At 34.9% G+C, this 26,512-nt stretch overlaps 1 long non-coding RNA gene across 8 annotated transcripts in view; it reads right to left on the reverse strand.

The window, feature by feature from the left end:
• LOC131146845 (uncharacterized) overlaps nucleotides 1-26,512 on the reverse strand; it is a 75,339-nt gene that overhangs the window by 8,987 nt on the left and 39,840 nt on the right. For 2 of the 8 annotated variants that reach the window (XR_009134477.1, XR_009134473.1), the window contains exons 4-6: nucleotides 10,374-10,539; nucleotides 9,193-9,283; nucleotides 8,242-9,108 (exon numbers count right to left, since the gene is read on the reverse strand). This is a non-coding gene — a long non-coding RNA (uncharacterized LOC131146845). Of the gene's footprint in view, nucleotides 1-7,815; nucleotides 8,141-8,241; nucleotides 9,109-9,192; nucleotides 9,284-10,373; nucleotides 10,540-26,512 lie in introns of those variants that run through there. The other 6 variants (XR_009134474.1, XR_009134472.1, XR_009134478.1 and 3 more) reach the window with 5 other exon arrangements.

Genomic DNA, 26,512 nt, shown 5'->3' on the forward strand with positions numbered 1-26,512 from the left:
CATCATAACACGGCCCATACGCCAGCAAATCACATATATAAAATCTTGGCCCATACGCCGATTTTTCCATTATAAAACCCATATCATAATCTTATCTCAGAAAACAATATTTCACACTATTTTTACTCATGCCACACAAATGGATTTTCACGTATTCAACATACGATCATTTTCACAATATTTTACAAATAAAAATATATTTATTTTTCCTGAAACCAGATGCTATATATGCCTATACATGCATTTTCTCAAAACGAAACTAGCTTAGTTTATTCCCTTACCTGATTCTTGAAAAACCCCTAAGAAAATCTTCCCCACACCCGCAGGGTTCCCGACTCAACACCCTGAAAATGAAAACCCCTAGTATTAAAGTTTAGTATTTTCGTACGTACAACATTTTCTATAACTACCACAAAGTTAAACTTGACTTAAAAAACCTTACCTCAACTTTGGGATGATTTCCAACTTCGTTTTCCCAATGATCCGCTCCGGCAAACTCGTAGAGAACTTTGCCAGGAGCGTCGTGGTAGCTTCAAATCTTCGATCCAGCAAGAAACGAGCCCAAAATCGAGGAGAGAGAGAGAGAGAAAACCGAAGAGGAGAGAGAGAGAGAAGAGATAACTTCTTTAGAAAGTTAAAATCCAGATTTCCATATTTATAAAACAGGGGATTTCATCGACGAGTCCTTCATTAAATTCATTGACGAGATCCTGTATTCGTCGACGAAATTCAGGCTGCCCCAGAACCTCTCTCGATATTTTCTCGTCGAAGAAGCCCTGTGTTCGTTGACGAATTTTCTTATGCACTCGTCGACGAGGCCCTGTATTCGTCGACGAAGTCTACGACCTCCTTTTGTTTCTGTTTCTAATTCTCTCTCTCTCATTATTAAAATCATATTATTCTTCAGGTCACTACATGTTGAGCCTCAAATTAAATCATATGAAAATGTAATTACATAAGTTTTAAGTACCCATTCCCATGACATTCTTGAACTTGGTGCTTACATCTTCATTTTTGTACTCTTTGAGTTCCATGGATCTACCAAGTTATGTATACTTTATTCTTTATGGCTTCCATGACTTGTTATCCTTCCGTGCATGCTTAATATAGTTCATGTTCACAATCTCAATGCACAAATCAAATACCAAATGATTTGTCATTATCAAAATAGGATTGGACTCATAGAGTCAACAGTGTTCAAAATTATTCACCTGCTTCCAAAGCTTGAATTTTTTGTTCATAAGCTTTTGCAATTATTCACCTTACCTCAGTTTTAGGTTGGTGCTTCGGAACCCCAAACTGAAATTCCACTCCGCTTAGATTGTAGAGAATCTTACCAAGAATCTCATGGTAGCTCCTGATCATCGATTTAGGCTTAAAATAGAGTAGAATTTTAGAGAGAAGGGGAAGAGGGTTCGTGAGTTTTAAGAGAGAGTGAGAGAGAGAGAGAGAGAGAGAGAGAGAGAGAGAGAGAGAGAGAGAGAGAGAGAGAAGTAAATTTGTAAATAAAATGAACTTGTAGGATTTTATACTTTCAGCACTGCTAGAGAAAACCGTCGTCAGTTTTCTATGCTTCTTAGAAAATCGTCGCTGGTTTACTATTTAATCGGATAAGAAATTACCATTTACCGCTTACCTGGTCGTGGTAATTTACCAAAACAGTTGCCGATTTTCTTCCCCCTTTAGAAAACCGTCGCCGATTTACTCCTGCCTTAGTCAAAAATCAATTTTTCCTTATTTTCTTTTATTATTATATTTTCAGGTCGCTACAGTTATAATTGCCACGGTCGACCGAACCGTTAGGAAGTCAACCTTTTGACTTTGGATGGTCAACCATTCTAAAATGAACGTATCGTTCACGGTTGACCGAATTGAAGCGTGTCTGACACCCAATTACTTGGTCGACCGAACCTTGTAGTTCAAATTGGCCACAGTCAACCGAATCTATAGGGACTGTCAACCGACCTTATCTTAGTCGATTGAACCTATGAAGGGGTTTAGAATCGCCTTAAGACAGTCGACTGAATTTGTCAATATGGTCGACCAAACCTCTTGGGTTGGAAATTTTTTAAAAGGCTAAAATGTTATTAACTTTTAATTAAACTTTTTCAAAATACCAAGCGTATCCCCAACGATCATATTTTCTTAAAAATCTATGAATACCCCTCATTTTCTTTGATTAGTATTAGCCTAAATTTTCTTTCAAACCCCCTGTTATCAAAGTTCCCCCAAATCATTTTTATTGTTAAAATCATTTTTTTTGGTCAAAATCTTTTATACAAATCTTTCCAACTCTCTTTCATGCATTTATTTTAAAATCACTTTTAAGGAAAATATTTTATTTAGGGCATTTTATTTGCACATACTCTCACTAGACACTTAATCTTTGAAAAACATTTTTGAGAGTAATACTTAGGTTTTTTGCTAGTTATTTCCTTGATAAATATTTTTGGGAGAAAATTATTTACAGCACAAATATTTTCTTGAGCTTAAATTCCTATATTCTCTAAATATTCTCTATTTGCAAAAATATTTATAGGAGAATAATAACATTCATTTTTCATATATATTCTATTTTGTACAAAATTATTTGATAGCACCCTTACTCTACTGAGCATATTTCATATCATTAGAGAGTGCATGTTTTCAGCTTTAAATTTGTACACATTTGTTTTTTGAGAAACATTCTCTGTTGTACAAAAATTTATTATTATTGATGTTGTATTCCCGACGGGTTGTTCCAAGAGGGAGACTAGCCTTGTGAATAGTCCCAGACTTGCTCAGACCTGGTTAGGAGAGCATCGGATTGCTTAGACCTGGTTAGGAGAGTACCAGATTGGTTCAGACTCGGTTAAGAGAACTAGAAGATGCACCCTCCTAGGAAAGTGTGCATGGTGTTGGCTCCACCCGTTAAGTGAGCTAGGGAATGTCCGCCTTATAAGGACATTGTAAACGGCTTCTTCTTTGCCCGTTTAAGTGAGCAGGTTTAGTGGAATCCTTGGGGGGTATGCCCAAGGCGGAAACCTAGGCTAGTTTTGTCACGCTCGGAACCCAGGTGGGTCCCAGGTGTGAATTTAGTAACCTAACCCGTCTCTGTATCAATTTAATACACACATGATACGATACAAAAGAGGGTCCGACCCTGTGGGGTGAACGGATGCCCCATATACATACATGGAAACATCCGTACTCATCAAAATATGCAGTGGAATACAGTCTTTTATACATAACCAGTATTATACCAGAGTCTATACAAGTTAGGATATACATTCCCATAATACAAAACATACCCCAGGTGTCTACAAAAACCATCCCGACAATCTGGGTACAAAAACTCGTACTAAGTAGGTACTAGTAGTAGCTAACGACACCCCCGCTTCCAAACGCTAGAATGTTAATTACGGCTATCTGAATGACTTGAAAAAATTGTACGTATATTCGGGATGAGACACCTCTCGATAAGGAAGAAAGCAGGTTATATCAGTGTGTGGCATACCAGTGTTATTTTACATACTTCATAACACTATAAAATACGAAACAGTTCGAAACATTTATATACAGTTTCATACAGATACATACAGTTCCAGTATTTTCACAAAAACCATTCCAGTACATACGATACCCAAAACATACGGTCAGTATCGTCACACTAGTTCGCAACTACACAAGGTCACCTCATCTCACAGCGATTACATTGTTACATATGCAACTACGTTGCGACGACCGAGGCCCAATAGTGATTACATTGCTCCATACCCAACTAGACAAGGTCACCTAGTCTCACAGCGATTACATTGCTACACACGCAACTACGCTGCGACGACCGATGCCCAATAGTGATTACATTGCTCCATACGCAACTACACAAGGTCACCTAGTCTCAAAGCGATTACATTGCTAAACACGCAACTATGTTGCGATGACCAAGACCCAATAGTGATTACATTGCTACATATGGGGTAGAACACACCCTTCGGTGACCAGTTGGAACATACTGGTGATATTTTACACCCCCGATATAGAGTCGACCACTCTCGCCCACGGTAGTTAACCGATACGTGGCTGTTTTACAAATCCCTAGAATCATTTTGGAACTCACGTTCCTATACATTTCAGCATACAATAATTACCTGCCACATGACTGTTTCACAAATACCTGAAACAAATACATACAACCATACATACCACACTTATTTGGTTTACGGCAAATCGTATCGTTTACAAATTCAAGTACACAGTTTATGCAAATATGGATTACGGTCACCTCAATAATACAGTTTCAACATAACTAACAATTTTCCAAAACAAGTAGAGATGATACTCGAAAACCCCAATTTTTCCAAAAACTGTAACCTGAAAATTCTATATTTTTACCCTTATAGATTTCCCCAAATAAGTAGCCATAACATACATACGATCGTAGTCTACAAGCTTACCGATCTTGATTTCGAAAATAAACTGATATAAATAGAATTCCCTTACCTTAACCCGAATGCTAACTATGAATTCTACGGTTCGCACAACTACAAACCGAGACTCCAAAACCTACAAACCACAATACTGTACCTGCTTACAATCCGTACTACTACACATATACTGAATCAGAAATGAAAATCGGGCCTTACCTTGATTTTAGCCCGAAACCTGAAATCGCATGAAACAAAATTCCGATCCGCTAGAAACGTAAAGAATCCTTCTCTGATCCTCGCAGTAACGATGGATTTACGAATCAGGCGACAAACGGTGAAGGAATTGAGGAGAGAGAGAGAGAGAGAGAGAGAGAGAGAGAGAGAGAGAGAGAGAGAGAGAGAGAGAGAGAGAGAGAGAGAGAGTGAGTTTAGGGAAACTTAGCCCCAAAGGAACCAAAAATATCTTTTATAGCACCTTTGACCCGGGTAGATTTGTCGACGAATTGATGTCCTCGTCGACGAATTCTCCACTAGCTTCGTCGACGAGTCGGTGGCCTCGTCGACGAGCCAGATATTTCAATTTTCCTAAACCTCTCGGCATTCACTCGTCGACGAGCTTCTGAATTTCGTTGACGAGAAGCCTTCAACCTTCGTCAACGTATGGCCTCGTCGACGAAGTCTGTGAAATTCCATTTTTACCCCTCTTTTACATAATAAATCCATATATAACGGTTCGGGTTCTTACATGTTTGGCCGAATCTTAATAACAAATATTGTGTGTCGCTCTCTCCTTATCTCATTTAATTTATGCACTTTTAATTCAATATGTATATGCTTGTTCATTTACGATTATAACAAATTGCATGCACACATTTATTTTAAATGAGATACATGTGTATGTTTGCACATATTGCTAATTCATTTTTTACATATACAACCATAATTAAAATGAGATATGATATATAATGAATCGGCGTTAGTGTTTAAATTAGTCGAAATATTTTTAAAACCCAATTCACTTTCCTTCTTAGGATCACACCAATTTTAATAATAAGGTTATTTTAAAATATTTTGAAATAATTATTGGCAGTTATAGGAATAAATTTGATATTTTTGAAAGAAGACACAAAAAAGAATCCCTTTGTAGTATTATAGATTAGAGAAATACAAATATACAATTTCTGCTATATATTTTTTAAAACTCTAAAATGGGTAAACTAAATAAAAATAATATTTTACATTTAATTTTTTTTACATCTAAAAATAAAAAGTAAGAGCCTATATAGGTGTGGAAGACATGGAAATTTTTTTTAAAAAAAATTTTCAAATATTTAAAAATTATTTTATTTTTCAAGTGTACAAGATTTAAGTAAAAATTGAATATTAGAGTGTCGCATGCACACTAAATATTAATATTATTTCAAATAAAACTTCTAGAAAATAACAAATACTCAAAATATTAGTATTTTTTTTTTTGTTTTATTAATAACAATACAACATTAGATTAGAACATAATCTATTTTTAGTGAATTAATTTGCCAATTTATTTATTTTTAATTTTAAAAATATTGATTTGATGTCATGATGATTCCTTATCCTTTTACTTGATGTAAATATGCTATACATGAGGGGTGAAGAAATGCATACTATTTTTAAAAATTTTTTGCCTTATTTTTATTTTTAATCAAAATACATTTTGATCTAAATTGAACCTTATGCATCTGCCCAAAGTACATATTTATATCCTACAAACCCTTTCTTTTCTCATATTTTTAGTAGTACATTATTTATATATATATATATATATATATATATATATATTAATGGATTAATTCGAATAGAATCGAATCCAAACTTGTTGAATTTACACTTGTTGAGTTTGTGTAAAGTGCTAAACCATAGAAAAGCCACAAAAGTTGAGATTGAAAGACAAAATATAATTAAAAAGAAAAAAAGTCAAGATAAAAGGAAATTTAATATATTTTTGTTAGAAATGGTAAAACGGGTCAATGAGCTGGATTCGGACGGATCAAACAAGATTATAAGGATTAAACAAGTTTGGATTCGATTCTATTCGAATTAATCCATTTATTAACAATGACTAATATATAAAAACTGCCTATTTAATCAACTAGTAAGCCATTTAAAAATGTAATTTATTTGTTTTAAATTTTTTTAAACATTTCGTATAGGAGAAGCTTGCAAGGGAAGACAAAGTAGGAGAAGCTTGCAATGAGAGATGAGATCAACCCTGCAACAACTGCCATCAGAGTCTCAAGACACGAGACAAGAAGTGAAGGAAATAAGCAAGAATCTGAGAGAGTCGAGAAACAAAGAGAGAGATGGATGATAGCTGATCGCACTTCGCCTGATCCTTCGGAATCTTCGTCTTCTGGAAACACCAAATCGGAATCAGGGATTCAGGAGCCCTACCCCACAACAGCCGCACGCTAAACGCTGCACCCTGCACCAGCACCGAACACTGGAAGTTTAGATTCTTTGGAACAGTCGAAGGGCGTTGCAGCGATTGGCGAACAGGATAAGGGTTTAGGGAAATGGGGAATGAGGGTTTCTGTTCCAACAAGATGGGAGTGGGTTTTAGTGGATTGGGTAGCAGGGTAGGTTATATATATATATATATTGAGATAAACTGGTCACCGGGCAAATGCCCAACCAAAACTCGTCCAACCTGTTAATTAAAGGAGTCAAGTTCGGATTAACTTGTGTATAAACAGATTTCCTTATATTAAACTCAAACCCCATTTAAAGATCACAATAATCCATCTGGTTTTGACCTACTTTGCCACCCCTCCCCTATATTTTGATTTATTATTAGTAAAATATTTTTAAAAAATTATAAAAGTAGAGATTGGTACAAATTAAAAAAAGGGTACAAAAAATTAGAATTTTAAAAGTAGTAGTGAATCCACTAGTATAACTGAATAAATAATAATACAACTTGACACAATTCTACAAAATATAAAATGAATGGGGTCAAGAAGGTTTGATTAACTTGAACATATTTCTTCACCCTGTCCATCTTTATCTTCTTTTTTTTTTTAATCTTTATATTCTTTATCTATATTCACGTGACAATGACTTTCAGTTCAATTCCATAAATATAACGTTGCAATTTTAATTTATAAGTAGATTTTCAATGGTTTGAAATTTCAAAGCCTAACTAGTCCATGAAAAATATAAGCTATAATTATGTTATTTTGTGGATCTTTAATCTCAAATCTCTTACCCCTAATGTATTTTAATTTATAGGTCAATCTCTATGAAAATGGCAACAAAAGGACCTAACACAATTATGAAATCAAGGGTGGTTCAACGTGTATAACAAATCTATAAAACACTTGAAGCCACCTATAAACATACTAAATCAAATTACAACTCAGAAGACCCAAGCTCAATAAGAAAATACAAGAGTGCTTCCATACGTATATATGAATTTACAATACATTGACACTCAATATCTCAGAAATGTACATGTTTAGAGTGAAGCGAAACTTAGAACATTGTATTTCATTTGTCTTTTTTAACCTAGCTTAATCATAATTTTATAAGAAACATTTTTGTTTAAATTATTATGAACACGTGCATGTAAATCACTAACAAGTATTTTTAAAAATGTCATATTACAATCTCAGGTATTTCTAATTATTCTTCAATCAGCACCTCATTCCTCTATTCTTCATTATCATCTATGTTGGTAATCCTAGCATGAACTTGTAACGAAAATAAAAAAAGAAACAACTAATCAACAAAGATAGAATAAAAAGAAATAAAGCACATCTACAACTACTATTTAATATTTGAAGAACTTTGATCATCATTATCCCTTTTACTTCAAATTATCACCATATGTGCATTAAACTTTTCAAGAAAGAGTTTACCAAACAAAATTTCATTCAATGTAATCTACCAAGATCAACACATTCATTCAAGGTCAAACTTATATTCGAGAATATACGAATATAGATTGGGTCGGGTCGCCTTCCAACTGAAGATTCATAACTGAGTTCTACGTATTGTATCTTGGTTGGTAGTAATTTGATTTCTTGGAAAAGTAAGAAATAAGCAATTCTGGCCAAGTATTGGATCAGAGTATAAAGCTATGGCTCCCACTACTTATTTACTTGTTTGGTTGAAGAAAATGTTGGAAGAATTGAGTTTTCCACATTGTAAGTGTATGGAGTAGATGTATGATAATTAAGTAGCTGCTCTTCATAGTACCATCAACTCGGTCTTTCCTAAGCGAACATTAACACATTGAAGTTGATTCTCATATAGTCTGGACTGTGATTAATGTAAGAAGCTGCGCCATGTGTCTTGCATGAGCCCCGTCATTCTTAAAGAGATTCTTCGAAGGAATTGTCATTATGCAAACAGCCCTGCATGTGGTATAGGATTACCCCATGACAAATTTGTTGCGTGTGTGATAACGTATGCTCCAAAAGCTCTAAATAGTGCAAAGTCGATGACATAGTTGCTACTAATGAGTTGGAAGAGCTCATATAATATTGTGGATGACGAACTCCAACTTCTAAAAGGAAGTAGAATATTACACATTGGCATAATTTGTTAAGATGGAACAGAAAATGGTGAAGTTTCAGTTGCACAGCCATCATTACGATGAATTAATGTGTTTCCATGTGTGAAACAAGTAATACCAGAAAGTAGAAAAATCACATACCTACAACCAAAAAAGTTGAAATCATATGCCAAATGAATTAATGTGCTTCTATGTGTGCAACACAAAAAATTTGAAATCACATACCTAGAAGTAAAAAGCTGAAATCATATATCAACATCAGAATTGCCGAGTTGGGATGCCATATAAGTAATAACAGGCTGAGATTAGTCAAAGTCTGAAACAACAAGAAACAGACTAGCACAATTAAATTGCATTAATATCAATCAAATCTGAATGAATCAAAAGCTAATTTGGAATAAGAAATAAAAAACCTGATGGCAATGCTAAAATTCAAAATCAAAACAAAGGGAGCAACATTTCGTAAAATTATTCAGTTCTTTAAAGCACCATCAAGGCAAATGATGAATTGAAGGAGGTATGAAAGTGTAACTGCCCGAAATATCCTAACCCTACATTTGGGAGCATGGGATTTTTGGGAGCATGGGATTTGGACCTCGAATTTGAATTTGTATGGATTTGAACAAAATGTAATACAAAATTTGAGTTTTTATCAAATCTACACAAATCCAAATCCAAATCCAAGCCTTGAAACTCACACTCCCAAACACTATTTAAATACTTTCTAAACCCCATAATCAACTCTCTTCCTCTTTCTATAATATAGAATCGTTGTAGCATATCATTTTTGTTATATACGAAAAACAAAGCATAAGAGGACTTTGTACATAACATTACGTACTTTTCACTTTCCTTCTTTCTAATATTGTATAATTAAGCCAAAAGGCAAGAAAGATAAACTAAAAATTAGTTAGACATTAATGGAACAGAACTCATGAATTGACAGTGCCAAGGAAACAAATTTGATCGTCCACCAATCTCACTACTAAAAAAGAGGAACATATACACATCACACAGAAACCTGTTACGTCATTCATGAGTATGTCTGCAAACAAAATCAACCACCAACCTACTTTATCTTCCTACTTGCAGAGCACATTGACTTTTCCAGCCATCATATTAGAATTTCTCACTTCGACTAACAAGATGGAAAAATCTTGAAAAGTTATAATTTATCATAAGAAGATTGTTGTGTCCATGCACATTCACTGTGCTAAGACAATTCAGCAAATTGGATTGATAATTTTGGGCATCAAACCAATCTAAAGCAAGCAGGGGAAAAATAAAAAATATATATATAAGACGCTACTTGAAATTGGTTGGTTTCTAAAACTATTTTCCAGTAAAAGCTTGGTTTCTTTCACAGATAAAATTTGATTACACAGCTTACACACAGAGGCACACACCTTACATAGACAGATGAACTGAAAGTGGTAAGACAGAACTGTGCTGCTGGTTTTATCCCAGTACTGCAGCTGGCAGCTTTGGCATGGTCAGAGTCACAGACACGACAGCATTTTCTCAAGAAACAGACAAATGTTCACTTTTAAATGTATCTGATTAGGTGACAGGCTGATGCAAATTAAACTACATTAAATAAATCCATTTCCAGATCAATAAAGACTAGAACTTGCAGGTCCTAGAATAATGAAATCAGAAACGGATATTGATTAGCACAGGTATTGAAAAACATAAACAATTGAACTTTAAATCATACACCAGTTAAAACAAAGACTCACAGAATTTTATTAAAAAACTTTTGTCCTTTTACACTGACAGAGGACGGACGAAGAGAGAGAGAGATTGAGTGAAGTTCTGGACTTAGGACTTTTGTCCCTCAAACTGGTGCGAGCTTTAAATGAAAATAAAACTTTTATTTATAGATGCCAAGGCCCGGATTTCAAACGTTTGGAATCCGTAAAGAATTAGTGTGGGTGCTCATTGGGCCCCATCAACCACCGAATTCAATTTTGGATTCCTGAAATTGGGCCGACACAAAATGACAAGAATTATAAAAGCAAAATGGTAACAACACATGGGCGGTTGCCTTTGGGCGGACAGACCACTACCACCAAAGATGCTTTAATAAGTTTTGTCTTTATTAAAGTACAATGCTGGCCCCAACTGGTGGACAGTCGTAAAATCACACGCTCACACACTCAAAATACAAAATAAAATAATTACAAAGCTGGGCCAAAGGACTGACAGCTGTAAAACATATCATTATGATGAAGACTTCTGAGCAAGCATCTTTTGAAAATAGGAACCAGTTGCTGAGAACCAATTGCTGAAACATCACCTTCAACTTTTGAAAAAGGAGAAAGAAATTATTTCTTTCTTATAGATGACTCATGAACTTTTGAATGGGAAGCATCAGTCGTTGGATCAAAGTAGTGCTCCTTTTGAAGAAAATCATACCAATTGCCGATGTTTTAACTGAATTGATTGAGGTCTATTGACTTAGGAGAGCCTTGATCCAATGAATTAGAGTCATCTGATTCAAGTTGAGCGATCATTTGAAGCATTTTGGCCTTCATACTTTTCGACCAAGCTCGCACCTTACCTTCTAGCAAAATGAACTTATCCCACCAACATACTCTGTGAATTCTTCTGACTTTTAAAGACCCACCTGCGTGGTCTGACGTTCATACCCAAATAGTCGTAAAAGTCAAATCTTTAGTCAAGACCCTCCCATGCCTTAGTTTACCCGATCCAAAAACTTTTATGATTGTTGAAATTGATGCCTCTGATATTGGATATATTGGCATTCTCAAACAAATGATTAATTCAAAAGAAATCTTAGTTAGATTTCACTCTGGTGCTTGGTCTGATCCTCAATCCAATTATTCAACTATCAAAAAAGAAATTTTATCAATCTTTCTTTGTATTAAAAAATTTCAAGATAATCCTTTTAACAAAGAATTTTTACTTTGAATTGACTGCAAAAGTGCAAAATAAGTTTTAGAAAAGGATGTTAACTTAGTTTCAAAACTGATTTTTGCTTGATGGCAAGCAATCTTTTTTGTTTTTAATTTTCAAATCGAATTTAGTAAAGGATCTTCAAATTCGTTACCTGATTTCCTGACAAGAGATCTTCTTCAGGGAAAACATGCCCAAAAAAAAGACCAGTAACTATTATGCAAAAGAGAGTCCTTCAAAAGAAGCCACCCTTGAGAGAATTATTCTTCATAATCGTTTTCAGCCCCTCATTAGACCTCAACCTTCATTCAGAGAAGTTTTAGAAGAACAAAGTTCTTCTCCAAAGAAGTCTTCAACCAGCTACATTGATAAACCATTCTTTCAAGATCTATTTCCTATTGAACCAGAGTGGGATTCTGCCACTCCCTTCAACATAATTCAAAAGTAATTCTTTAGAGGATGTCACTTTGACACTCCTAACCCTCTAAAAAAGTTAAAAGTGTTATGAACTTGTTTTGTTCGAAACGAATTCTGTTTTCATTGATCATAACTACGATTTAAAAGATGTTTCAAGAATTAATTTTTCAAAAATCAATTTCTTGAAAGTTTATTACTCCTTGAGAGTGGGGTCAGCACCCACGTGTCTCAAGAAGGTTTCGAGGCGTTTTCAGTCCTCAAACCTATGATTACAAAGATTACATCCTTGCTTGGACCAATATCTTATTCATAAGGAATTTCAGTCATTCTTGGCTGATTCATTTCGATCAAAAGATTTTAAAGAATTTCCTGAACCCGAGAAAAGCATTTTTCCTAGGAATATTCAAAATGATTTTGATCTTTTTCAAAAGAATTTTCATACTCAAGAATTGACAGATCAATCTTCAAAGATGTTGTTGTTGTGTTCATACTTCATGATCACCTGGATTTTTTGTTGGGATTATTGCATTGTTCCTCCAGATGCCAGCACTATTTGTTATTCAAAAACTGTTAGAAGAATTCATAGAGTACATTGTTGGGATAAGTTCATTTTGCCAGAAGGTAAGGTGCGAGCCTGGCTTGCGCCCAATTCTGGGCAATCCTTGCCTGCTTTTCATGAAGGTCCTCATCCAAATTCAAAAGATAAAAAGAAGGTATATGATGATGATACTGTTTCATGTTCCTCAAGAGTTTCTAAGTCCAAAAGTATGAAGGCCAAAATGCTTCAAATGATCGCTCAACTTGAATCAGATGACTCAGATTCATCGGATCAAGGCTCTCCTAAGTCAATAGACCTCAATCAATTCGGTTCAAACATCGGTAATTGGTATGATTTTCTTCAAAAGGAGCAACACTTTGATCCAACGGCTGATGCTTCCCATTCAAAAGTTCATAAGTCATCTGCAAGAAAGAAATAATTTCTTTCTCCTTTTTCAAAAGTTGAAGGTGACATTTCAGCAATTAGTTCTCAGCAACTGGTTCCTATTTTCAAAATATGTTTGCTCAAAAGTCTTCATCATAATGATATGTTTTACAGCTATCAACCCTTTGGCCCTGCTTTGTAATTATTTTATTTTGTATTTTGAGTGTGTGAGTGTGTGATTTTATGGCTGTCCACCATTTGGGGCCAGCATTGTACTTTAATAAAGACAAAACTTATTAAAAGCATCTTTGGTGGTAGTGGTCCGTTCGCCCAAAAGTAGCTGCCCATGTGGTGTTACCACTTTATTTTAATAATTTTTGTCATTTTGTGTCGGCCCAAGTCCTGTGTCAGGAATCCAAAATTGAATTCAATGGTCAATGGGGCCCAATGAGCACCCGCACTAATTCTTTACGGATTCCAAACATTTGAAATTTGCGCCTTAGCATCTATAAATAGAAGTTTTATTTTCATTTGAAGCTCGCACCAGATTGAGGGACAAAAGTCCTAAGTCCAAATTTCTCTCTCTCTCTCTCACACAATGTAAAAAGATAAAAGTTTTTTAATATAATTCTGTAAGTCTTTATTTTAACTGGTGTATGATTTAAAGTTCAATTGTTTATGTTTTTCAACATCCGTGTTAATCAATATCCGTTTATGATATTGAGTAGACGTGATTGATTCTTTTTCTCAATTGATTGGTACAACAGACTTAAAAACGAATTTCTTCCTATTATAATGGAAGATGTATGTGTACTCATGTCCTTAAGTTACACCCAAATCATTCAACCAAGGAGTACAAGACCAATCTTCATAGGCATGTGGAAAATGTATGTGTTCTAATGTAATTGAGTTACACCCATCCAACCAAGGAGTACATGGTCAATCTTCATAGGTATGATACCACACCAAACATTAGCTAAATATTCACCTATTTGGATAGAGACCAAACATCTTTCGCAAAAATATAGAGTTATCAACCCAACATTGCATAAGGCTCTGGGTGAGGTTCCAAATGAAGCCATATTCGAGTCACCCCATTCATGGAACCACATTCATTAGATATCTTCCATCAATGATGACTTTGCAAACCTTTTCTCCACATTTGAGAAAGCTGTCGAAAAGCTTGAAAGTGTGCCCAAAATTAGGCAAATGGCATTTCTTTTACCTATAACGTGTCGCCATGTTGTTGAATTTATACATGTAAATACTGCAGCTTTATATCACCAACAACCCTCTAAGCTCTAACACAATTTGCCTTCAATTTTTCTCAATCTAATCATGCAAAACCACAAATTTGACACTTAATTTCTAAAGAACCTTCTTCAATTCACATGTTGTCTTGACTGTAGTGCAGCACTGAAACAAATACACGTCAAAAATTCCTAAAATGCAGGCATAAAACCTCATTTTTTATGTTGGCAGTGCTAGCTTCTAGCATTTTGCAGCAAATTACCATGCCTGCTTGCAATATGTTGTGTCTACAATCAAAATATCTAGTAGTATGTTAAAATATCAGGAGAAACCCTAAAATATCGTGGTTGGGAACATTTTGCACCAGACAGGAAATAGCAGAAGACATGGCGAGATTTCCTCAAAATATCTAGTAGTATGTTAAAATAGCCGGCACGTGTCACCAATGGAGACAGTCTGGCAATGAAACTTCAGGTGAGTATACATTAAGGGGTGGGGAGCACAAACGCGATGATACACAGGACACGAGGGATTCTTGAAGGCCGACGACGTAGATGAGGGACTAATAGAAAAAGAGAGTGATGAGAATGGAATATGAAAGAACTACGAGAATTTCAGAATGCAGAGTACTAGAGAGAGAAGACAAAAAGAAGAAAAAGAAGATGAAGGAAGAAGAAGAAGCGAAAAGGGAAGAGAAGAGGATAAAACTGCAGCAGGCAAAGCAGTGGTTAAAGGCAGAGAAGAAAATATAGGGAAGGGGCTGCTGGACAGCATAGAGAACAGAGAAAGAGAAGGAATGGAGAATGTAGAACAGAGATGGGGGAAGAAGGGAATAAGATGGAAGAAGAAGATAAGTGGAAGGCGGAAGGAAACGAAAAGAAGAGTGAAGGAAAAATAGTGGACTGAAAAGAATAGATACTGATATTGGGCTTCGATACCAAATGATGCAGGGGCAGCATCAAGATCTGCAGCCATGGGAACATTTAGAAGAGATTGGGGGGGGGGGGGGGGGGGGGGGGGGGGAAGAGTGGAAAAAACACAGTTCAAACCAAATCAAGTTGATACCAACAATGACAGAAATTACAAATGGGTATACCAACAATTGGTTAGAAGAAATGCAAAAAACTCAAAAAAGATATTTTATTTTTTACATATGTAAAGAATAGGCAAGCAGTAAACATGGTTCATAATAATAAGTGGAGATTATTACACAATAATTATGTATCATCAACACATCCACTAAAAGATTCTTTTAAAATTCAATATAAGCGAACAGAAGTCATTGCATCACCTTATAAAGAAGTCAAGAATACTAATAATGAATTTGATCAATTAGTAAGTTAGAATAATTATGCTAATCAAATGTTACAATCACTTGCAAATCAAACAACAAGGATGGAGAATCTTTCAGAAGAAAAGTTAGAATTTAAAAATAACAGTGTTTACGAAAAAGGAGAATCAAGTAAAACCAATAAACAACAACCTTTATTCAAACCCTTCTCAATACCTGATATAGACTTTAAATTTGAATCTAAAGAAGAAAAGATTATGGGAAAAATAGAAGAAATGTTTAAAAAATGCAATTTAAACGTTCTAAGTAAAGAGGAAGCTATTCATAATCTAGAAAAGAATTTTAAAGAAGAAAATTATGAAGTAAATAAAATAAACAATAATTCCTGGAAGAACAAAAGTCAAAGAACTTATTACAAAAGACCAACTTTTCCAAGCTTATTATTTGAAGATGAACCTATAAAAGAAGAAAGAAGTTTTAGTGGAGGATCATTATATGAATGGAATCTTGATGGTTTTACTGAATATCAAGTAATCAAAATTGTTCAGCAAATGACTTTAGCAGTAGCTGCTTACAAATACAATAATGCTAAAACATCAGAACCTACTATTGTTGAATTAATGGTTCAAGGCTTCAATGGATCATTAAGATCTTGGTGGGACAATTATCTCACCCCAAATGAGAAAGAAGGTATTTTTGTTGCAATTAAAATAAAAGAAGAAAATGGTCAACCAACTCAAGTTAGTGATGCTGTCTCGGCATTACTATGGACAATATTGAAAGCTTTTGTTGGAGAACCAAATGATTTAGTCGAGAAAAATAGAGTTATCCTTGTCAATTTAACTTGCCCAAAATTATCAAAATTTTCATGGTACAAAGACATTTTTCTTGCAAAAGTTTTAAGTAGACCATATGGAAGAAGTGGATTTTGGAAAGAAAAATTCATAGGAGGACTACCAAAATTATTTGCTCAAAGAGTTCGTAATAGACTTAAAGATACTTTAGGAACAGATTATGAAAGAATTACTTATGATCAGATCATTAGTGTCATTAATTATGAAGGATTAAGACTTTGTAATGAATTAAAAATACAATCTCAAAGAATAAAGGAGAGTTAGGAGATTTTGTACTCAGTATGGTTATGAGAAGATTCAAGCTCCTTCAAAAGGACATAAGCATCATAAAAAACTTCACAAGAAACCATCTAAAAGGTATTATAAGAATTATGATAAAGACTATTATAAAATGAAAAAGACAAGATATTCAAATTCCTCTAAACCTTACAAAGTAAGGACAAAATATAAAGATAAAAAGGAAATAACTTGTTACAAGTGTGGGAAAAAATGACATTATGCAAAAGATTGTAGAATTAAGCAAGAAATAAAAGAATTAAATTGTGAAAAAGAACTTAAAAGAAAAATGATCTCATTAATCACAAGTAGCTCATCAGAATCTGAATCAATCGAAGCATCTTCTAAATTAGAAGAAATTATTCATAATATCCAAGAAACATCATCAGATTATTCAAAATCTTCATTGGAAGTTGAAGAATGTAATGAAGAAATTGGATTTCGACATTGTAACAAATGTTCAAAAAATATTAATGTTATTACAAAAGAAAGTGAAGATATGCTCGAAATGATTGAATATATTGAAGATCCTAAAATTAGGAATAAATATTTAACAAAATTAAAGGAAAGATTAACCGAACAAAAAACACCTAAATTCGAAGAAGGTTATGATCTTAATAAAATAATCAAGAGATATAGTCAAAAGGAATCATTGGATAATAATAAAATTAGCCAACCCACTATTCAGGACTTACAAAGAGAAGTTAACAATACGAAAGAAGAAATAAATAAAATTCAAATTGAAATGCATAAATTACAAGTAAAAGTTAAAACCTTAGAAAAGGGTAAAGCAAAAGTTGAGTTAATTGAATAAGAAGATGAAGAAGATATTTATACACAACCAAATTATGAAAAAGAAATTTTCCTTGGATATTTATCAAAAGTCAGCATACACAAATGGTATACAGAAGTAAAAATAGTTATTAATAAGACATTTGTATTAGTTGGCCGTGCTCTATTAGACATAGGTGCTGATATGAATTGTGTTCAAGAAGGATTGATACCAACCTCTTATTATGAAAAAACAAATACTCAACTTTATGGTGCAAATGATTCAAAATTACACATAAATTACAAAATAACAAATGTTCATATATATAACAAAGAAATATGCTTGAAAACAACATTCATACTTGTCAAAAATATACAATAAGAAATTATTCTAGGAACACCTTTTGTTACGCTAATATACCCATTTCAAGTTGATGAAAAGGGTATACATGCAAAAATCAGTGGTCAAAAGATTACATTTGAATTCATAGACAAAATGAAAGAAAAAGAAGTTTATACTCTTAAGGATTTGGCAGTTAAGAGAATCAATCTGATTAAACAAAAGAAAAAACACATTAAACAATTATCCAAAGAAATTTATCATAAAAGGATTGAAGAAAGAATTCAAACACTAGAGATCAAAAGTAAAATTGATTAATTCAAAGAAAAATTAGAAAAAGGAGTTTGTTCAAGTCTACCTAATGCATTTTGGTCAAGAAAGAAACATACGGTACGATACCGTATGTAAAAGATTTTACTGAAGACAAAATACTTACAAAAGCAAGACCTAAACAAATGAATCATGAGTTACTACAATATTGTAAAAAAGAAATCAAAGACTTATTAGAAAAGAAATTAATTACGAAGAGCAAATCTCCTTGGATCTGCTCTGCTTTCGACGTTCAAAATCAAGCTGAAATAGAAAGAGGAGCCCCCAGACTTGTCATAAACTACAAACCTCTGAATAAAGCCCTTCAATGGATTAGGTATCCAATACCTAATAAAAAAGATTTATTAAATAGACTTTGTACAACTGCAATTTATTCAAAATTCGATATGAAATCTGGATTTTGGCAAATAAAGATTGCTGAAGAAGATAAATACAAGACTGCTTTTACAGTCCCATTTGACCATTACGAATGGAATGTAATGCCCTTTGGGTTAAAAAATGCTCCATCTAAATTTCAAAATATTATGAATGAAATTTTCAATCCTTATACAAAATTTACAATTGTATACATTGGCGATGTCCTTGTATACTCTGAATCAATAGAACAACATTTTAAGCATCTAAATATTTTTTATGAAGTTATTAAAAGAAATGGTCTGGTTGTCTCACAACCAAAAATCAAATTATTTCAAGTTAATATTAGGTTTTTAGGTCATAACATTTATCAAAACAGGATTACTCCAATTCAAAGGTCATTAGAATTTGCAAATAAATTTTCAGATGAAATTAAAGATAAGAATCAACTTCAAAGATTCTTAGGATGTCTTAATTATGTTGCAGATTTTATTCCAAATATTAGAATTTTACTCAAACCATTATTTTAAAGATTAAAAAAGAATCCACCTACGTGGACAGAAGAACATACACAGGTTGTTAAAAAGTCAAAAATCTAGTCAAAAGCTTACCATGCCTTAGTCTACCTGACCCAAAAGCTTTTATGATTGTAAAAACGGATGCCTCTGCTACTGGATTTGGGGCCATGCTTAAAAAGAGAATAGATTCAAAAGAGACCCTTGTTAGGTTTTGAAAACTAAAGTGTAGTCCCAAGAGGGGGGGTGAATTGGGTTTTAAAATTTCTTTTAATTCCCTTCAAGAATTCTTAACCTCTTTTAAGTCTTTTTAATGAATTCTTGTTTTCTTGTTGTTTTATCAAATACACAATAGATATTCAAAACAAAGTTCAATCCACAACCACAACACAAGTACTTAAACAATTAAGTAATCAATCAACCACACTATCCAAACCAATCAATCACATTCAATCAAGATATACGTTGCAACTTAATGAAAATTCTCAGCTTTTTCAACTTGTGTGCAGCCCTATTGTTAATGCAATCCCTTTGATAATGAATTAGCTTTCTCAATCCACACAATATTCGCACTCTTCCTAAAATTCAAAATTCAAATAAACTCTTAGTTAATTTATCTTTGGGTGTTTAACCAAGTAACGTACTCCCTTATGGTTTCCGCAAAATATGATTTAACCAACGTACTCTCTTTCGGTTTCCGCAACCCAGATCAAAATTAGACTTTAAGTTTGCTTGATTTCCTAATATACAAGGTATATATGATTACCAATTAAACCATCCACATAATTTAAATGTGCTGAAAATAAAGAGTAAGGAAAAGAGAGAGTGAGACTGGGATTTTTACGAGATTCGGCTTATACCCAGCCTACGTCCTCGCCTTTGGCAAACCACCAAAGGATTTACTAAAACAAGTTCCTTTTCCGGGCGGAACACCGTTTACACACTCCTTCAGTAGGCTAGAGTCCGCCTCTCCAAACGATGTACCCTCGTTCGGTTACTCCTTCAAATAGGCTAGAGTCCGCCTCTCTAAGCAATATCCCCTTGCTTAGCCAACGATCGCCTCTCCAAACGATGTACCCTCGTTCGGTTACTCCTTCAAATAGGCTAGAGTCCGCCTCTCTAAGCAATATCCCCTTGCTTAGCCAACAATCCAAACAATCCTTGGAATCATCAATCTACAAGATACAAATCAAATAGATATGTACAAAGAATGCTCGCACAAAGAGCTGATTAGCACAATTGAAATTTATGTACTTCAAAATTTAAATATCAAGAATAAAATACACTTTGAAGCTTAATAGAATTCACCAGCTCCCTTTTCTCCAGATGAGAAATCAGCAAGTATAACTCAAGGATTGATGATCAATGATCTCAGAACACCAGCACTTTCAGTTTGCAAAAGATGAGCAAGTTTGAACTTTGAGAACAAGAGAGCTTATGGCAGATTTTTCAATACTTGGTGAGTTTTGATTTGGAAAACCATGTATTTATAGGCATTCAAAAGAGTTTTCTTGTTGCTCAAGTTTACTTGGAATATTTCTCAAGTTTTTAGAAAGTTTGGAGCCCAATCAAATATATTTAAAAAATAAAATTTTTTAAAATATGCCCGTTAACAGTGTTCAGACGACTGAACACTCGAGTTCAGTCATCTGAAGTTCTTGAGCCTTTTGAAAAAAAGAACTGGATACAGGGTCAGACGACCAAAGAGTCGAGTTCAAACGACTGATGTCAAGGGTCAGACGTCTGAAGTGCTTCTGCCAATTACTGTCTTTCACAAATAATTCTTCAGATGGCTGAGCTTATTCTTCAGACGTCTGAAGTAATTCTTTAGACCACCGAACTTGGAGTTCAGTCATCTGAAGTTGCCACTTCAGGCTTTTGAGGAGAAACTTCAATCTTTTGAGGTTCTGTTTTTCTGATTTTTCAAACTCAATTCAAAATATGATTTGCTCCCCTTATTTATCCTTTTATAAAACTTTTTTCCGAGGTTTTTAAATAGGTCTCTTAAGTCCATACAATTCCCCTAAAAAGCTTCAAAAGATATTTCAATAGATATTTTGACTTTGCAGTACTTGCATTGTTTTTCATAAAACCCTATATGCTAAAGCTTGAAATCATCCACTTTATATTTGCTTTGAAATCCCTTGGATGTTTGCTTGAGCTGGTTTTAGCTTCCCATGCTTTGATCAGTATAGTGCTACTTAAAGCTTCTTTTTGGATCACTTGATAGTTTATATAGCTTGATGGTCCACAATGATCCTTGTTTTCTTGTCAAACCTGAAACACCAATATTCAACCAGTCCAAGTTAAAATGTCCATTGTTTGTTATCACAAAAACTAATTGAAAAGCCTAGTTAGGCCAACAGGTTTCATTCAGGTGCTTGGTCAGGACCTCAAGTTAATTACTCAATAGTCAAAAAAGAGATTTTATCAATTGTTTAATGCATTTAAAAATTCCAAGATGATTTATTTAACAAAGAATTTTTACTCCAAGTTGATTGCAACAGTGCAAAAGACATTTTAGAAAAAGACATTAAGAATTTGGTTTCAAAACAGATTTTTGCCCGTTGGCAAGCCATTCTTTTTGTATTTGATTTCCAAATTGAATTTATCAAAGGTTCTTCAAATTCAATCCCAAATTTTTTAACAAGAGATTTTTTATTGGATAAAAATAGCTAGAAGACAGAAGCCCAGTGATTATTATTCAAAAGAAATTACCCCCTCAAAAGCCTCTCCTTCAAAGCCTACAGGAGAAATTCCTGTTTATAACAGGTACTCACCCCTCGCAAGACCACCAAACCTCATCCTTAAGGGAGTCTTTGTCCCTCAAACTTATGATTATCAAGATTACATGAAAGCCTAGTTCTTTGCCTTGTGCGTCAGAAATTTTACTCATTCGTGGTTTATCCACTTTGATCAAAAGATTATCAAACACTTCCCCAAATGGTTGCTCACCTGGTTTAATTTCTATGGTCCAAAAAAAGAAATTTTTCCAAAAGTTATTCAAAATAATTTTGAGTTATTTCAAAAGAATTTTAAGCCTCCTCATGAATATTCAAAAGCTTCTACAAATCTTCTTTTCTTCTGTTCGATTTTCATGATTACGTGAATTACATGCTGGGACTATGTTATAGTTCCTCCGAAAGAAAGCTCCTCACGTCACACAAAAACATTACGAAGAATTTACAAGGTTTGTTGGTGGGATAAATTCTCCATGCCCGAAGGAATGGTTCGAGCTTGGCTGGCTCAGTCCCTTAGTCATGAAGTCCCTTATCCTGCCTCAAAAGATAAGAAGAAAGTATTTGAAGACGATGATACTATGTCAACAGTATCATCCAAGAAGTCAAAATCACCTACAAAGACAAAATTAGTCAAGATACTCGCACAACTTGAATCAGACAATTCTGATTCGTCAAAAGACCAGAATTCTCCCAAAGCTATTGATTTCAATCCCTTGGGATCATACATTGACACGTGGTACAAATTTGTTCAAAACGATCAAGAAGAAACTTCCTCGAAGTTACCTATTTCAAGAAATCTTTAATATGAAGGATCTTCAATTATCAAAAGAAGACAAGCATCTGCATCCATTTGTCAAAAGTTGTGGCCATATTCAAAATTATCAAAAGAAGGTATCATATTGTCTGAAGCTTTACACAAAAGTCTTTTATAACTGTCCACCTTTTGCCCAGGGTTGTATTTTCTTTCCCTGTAAATTAATTGTTTATTTAAAAGCGGTGGGTCCCCACACTAATGCAACCGTCCATGTGTTGTCACCTTTAAGTAAAGTTTTTTGTTTTTTGTGTCGGCTCGCTTTTTGCGTCGGCCCCAAGTGGTGGACAGCCGTAAAATCACACTCACACACTCAAAAAGAATTAGGGTGAAAGGCTTACCCAATATCCACCATCCAAATATAATTCTCCCAGAGGGCCGCAAAACCATTGGTGTGAAATGGCTCTACAAGACCAAGAAGAACGCTCAATGAGAAGTTCAGAGATACAAAGCAAGACTTGTCGCCAAAGGCTACAAGCAGAAAAAAAGGATTGATTATGAAGAAATATTTGCCTCGGTTGCCAGGCTTGAAACCATTAGATTACTAATTTCACTTTCAGCAAAAAATGGATGGAAGATTTACCAGCTGGACGTGAAATCAGTATTTCTAAACGGTTTTCTAGAAGAAGAGATTTATATCGATCAACCACCTGGATATATGAAAAAGGGCAAAGAAGATAGAGTGTACAAGTTGAAGAAAGCACTTTATGGCTTGAAGCAGACACCTCGTGCGTGGAATATGAGGATTGATGACTACTTTCAAAAGAATGGATTTGAAAAGTGTCCCTTCGAACATGCGTTATACATACAGATGGAGACAGATGGAAGCATGCTAATAGCCTGCCTATATGTTGATGATCTGATCTTCATCGGCAACAATCTAAAGATGTTTGCCGCTTTCAAGAGTAGCATGGTCGAAGAATTCGAAATGACGGATATTGGCCAGATGGCTCACTTCCTTGGCATAGAAGTCGTGCAAAGCGAGAAGGGAATCTTCATCTCCCAGAGCCACTATGCAAAAGAAGTACTGAAGAAGTTTGGGATGGACAAATGCAACTCTGTGACAACTCCGATTGAAACGGGATTGGAGTTGAGAACAAATGAGCAAGGAGATGTTGACTCCACATATTTCAAGAGTCTCGTTGGAAGCTTAAGGTATTTAATGTGCACTAGACCAGATATACTCTATGGAGTTGGACTTGTCAGCAGGTACATGAAGACTCTTAACCAGTCCCACCTAAATGCAGCGAAAAGGGTACTCCGATATGTCAAGGGTACCATCACCGATGGTATGTTCTATTCATCAAGAGGTGATTGCAAACTTATCGGCTATTCAGATAGCGATTGGGGAAGAGATTTTGACGAAAGAAAAAGCACATCAGGATTCATATTTTTCATGGGAGATACAGCGTTTACATGGTCTTCGAAGAAGCAACCCATCGTAACGTTGTCATCATGTGAAGCTAAGTATGTTGCTGTCAGATCAGCTGTTTGTTATGGTATATGGATTAGGAATATACTGAAGTATCTGAGAGTATCTGAGATTTCTTCAAAATAGTCCCACAGAAGTATACATCGACAATCGATCAGCAATTGCACTAGCGAAAAAATCAGTTTACCATGAAAGAAGCAAACATATTGATACAAGGTATCATTTTATCAGGGAGCATGTCAAGAATGAAGAAGTGGAGTTGATATCTTGCAAAACGTATGATCAAATTACTGACATTTTCACAAAACCACTCAGGCATGATATTTTTACAAGACTAAGGCAATGCTCGGAATGACAAAACTAGGAGAGTCAAGTTTAAGGGGGAATGTTAAAAACAGTAACCTTGACTGAATTATCAGCGATGCCAGGGAGCCCACCGCTGTTGAAATTTTCTGGCATTAGCAGGTCACCAACCTCACCTACTCGCCACCGGACTTGACTTCCTCCCCTTCCCATATGTGTATAAATAGGTGTGTGTATGTGTTGTGATAAAGTGGTGTGTTGAGAGAGCAATAGCCAGTGAGCGAGTGTTTTGATTCCTCGTGCATTCCAACCTTGTTACTTCAGTACATTCCTAATCCATATACCATGCAAACCTCAATCGACACGCGTTGAGACCCAGCAAACAATGTCGGAATGCTTGCTCAGGAAAACTAAAATTCATATTTTTAATTAGAAACTCCGACCCAATGTTTATAAATGAAACGTGAACCTAAAGTATAAACACACCCCGACCCAATGATTATAGCTTAATCATAACCGAAGGTATAAAATTTGAATGCCACAAGGAAGAATCCCTGATAAGTTCGAAAGTTCTCTAAAGAACCAAAGAAGAAACAAATCCTCACTTTTTCTTGATTTCTATTCTCTCTTTTCAATTTCATTTGATCTTCATACACTTGTCTTGGAGTCAACAGTACAAAAGTAACGATTTTATTGTCTTTTACAAAAATATGTCTATTCTTGAACCCATCATGAGTGACCTTCCTGTCGAATTGCCACGATCTGCCCAACAAAATGACCCGCGTGCGTTGGAACAAAATCACAAAGTACTTCATCCTTGTACTTCCCGATTGAAAAAGAAACTAGCACTTGCCTATTTAACTTAACTTCCCCACAATCATTCAACCACTGCAACTTATACGGTCTAGGGTGTTTCAAAGTAAGTAAATTCAATTTTTCAATTAAAGTAGTGCTAGCCACATTAGTACTACTTCCCCCATCAATGATCATACTACATACCTTGTTGTTGACGTGGCATCTAGTATGAAAAATGTTCTCCCTTTGTTGTTCCATGTCATCTTCTTTGACTTGGGCACTTAAAGCACACCTAGTTACAAGTGACTCACCCTCCACTGGATACTCCACATCATTATCACAAGTGTCCTCATGTGGTGACATTTGGTCATCATCGCCCTCGCTTTCGTTTTCCACCCCTCCATCAACACGTGCAACCATGATCCTCTTATTTGGACACTGTGAGGCTAGGTGACCTACTCCCAAACAACGAAAACACTTAATATCATGATTATGAGTTTGGAATTCGGTTTTACCTTTGTTGACATTGGGAAATTCATCTCTCCTTTTTGGTGGTTCAGTTTTTGCCTTTGAAACAACTCCTTCGTCTTTCTTCCAATTTGATTTCCATGAAGTAGAAGAGCCCAAATTTTGAAATGACCGAGTTCCTTTCCTTTTAAGTTGTCGCTCCACCTTTATTGCCATGTGCACCATGTCCTCCAACTCCACGTAGTGTTGCAACTCCACCACATTGGCAATGTCCCGATTCAACCCATTCAAAAACCTTGCCATGGTAGCTTCCCTATCCTCCTCTACATTAGCTCGAATCATGACGATTTCCATATCTTTGTAGTAGTCATCCACGCTCCTGTAGCCTTGCGTAAGACTTTGTAATTTTTGATACAAGTCCCTATAGTAGTGATTAGGGACAAACCGCCTCCTCATAAGGGCCTTCATTTCCTCCCACGTCTCAATAGACCTCTCATGGTTTCTTCTCCTGTTTGTCACAAGTTGATCACACCATATAATAGCATAGTCAGTAAACTCAATGACAGCGAGTTTTACCTTTTTCTCCTCGGAGTAGTTGTGGCACCCAAAAATCAACTCCACTTTCTTCTCCCATTCCAAGTATGCTTCAGGATCGTTTTTTCTTTGGAACGATGGTATCTTCATTTTGATGTTTCCTAGGTTTCTGTCAATCCCATCTCGCCATCTCGGATCTCTTTGGAAACCTCTACCATGCA

The sequence above is a fragment of the Malania oleifera genome, chromosome 13, assembly GCF_029873635.1.
Source record: "Malania oleifera isolate guangnan ecotype guangnan chromosome 13, ASM2987363v1, whole genome shotgun sequence".
Classification (NCBI taxonomy): Eukaryota; Viridiplantae; Streptophyta; class Magnoliopsida; order Santalales; family Ximeniaceae; genus Malania; species Malania oleifera.